The 972-nt window shown below is 45.2% G+C and overlaps 1 pseudogene; it reads right to left on the bottom strand.

Annotated features, from left to right (window-relative positions):
- Positions 1-324: 324 nt before the first annotated feature.
- LOC101595989 lies at positions 325-667 on the bottom strand (annotated as a pseudogene).
- Positions 668-972: the final 305 nt, after the last annotated feature.

The following is a 972-nucleotide window of genomic DNA, read 5'->3' as shown; positions in this document are numbered from 1 at the left end:
AGCTGATGGGTAGGGGGCTAGGGGAATTCCAAGCAGATTAGGTAACCTTTATTATGATTGACTATATGTATCAAAGGACTTTACTTATTTTGAGCAAACTTATTAATTTTTTTGCATTTTCAAAGGGTTTATTAAAGAATGTTCTTCAAAGCTAATTTACTCATGCTGTCTGCATAGTAAAGGTGATGGAAGAGAGCAGGGTCCCAGGCCTCGTTCTGCTGCAGAGCAGTGTGGTCATTCTTGCAATGTGAGAATAAATTAAAAAGAGTCTCTTCTATGCTTCTCTTCCAAAGACGAGGAGTAACAGCAGGAGACGGAGTGAAAAGCCATCTTCCTTTCATTCTGTGGTGTTGGAGCCCGTATTTTTACCATCACAGGCTACAACTTTCACTTTATCCACCTTATAATAAGTTCCGTCACTTCTTTGAATTCAACATCATTCAATACAAAAGTCCATACATTATCGCAGAATCTGCATGTATTTAGAGAGCCCCTGAAGTTGACTCTGTTCCTGACCCTCTGGGCCAGCGCTGAGCTTATAGCCTTAAAAACTGAAGCAGAACTTGAAGGCAAGTTGAGGGGTGATCTGTTGAGCCTGTATGAGCTCATCTAGCCTCTCTTGAAGACTGTTTCCCAAAGTGGTATTTCTGTACAACTGATATACCATGGCTTAGGAGGAAGAAATTGCTTTTTTCAGGCTTGCATTGATGTCCTGGGGGAGGTGTTTCCTGTCGCGGGGCGCTCACGCCAGGGCCGCCGGGAGTCCCGAGGGAGGTGCCCACCCCGCCAGGACTCTCGCTCTGCCACCGCCACAGAAACCCCAGCAAACTTATTTTGAGCACACTTATCTATGACCACAGGAAGGTATGGTGCAGACCGTCCATTCCCTTGTCAGGAGACTGACCTTGCTGGGAAGCAGAAACTTAGGACTTTTGATGATTCTGAGGCTTATTATGGTTTCCTGAGTCCTTC

This window comes from Jaculus jaculus, chromosome X, assembly GCF_020740685.1.
Source record: "Jaculus jaculus isolate mJacJac1 chromosome X, mJacJac1.mat.Y.cur, whole genome shotgun sequence".
Lineage (NCBI taxonomy): Eukaryota > Metazoa > Chordata > Mammalia > Rodentia > Dipodidae > Jaculus > Jaculus jaculus.
Note: the sequence above shows the minus strand (reverse complement) of the source record. Positions and strands in the feature narration are given on the sequence as shown.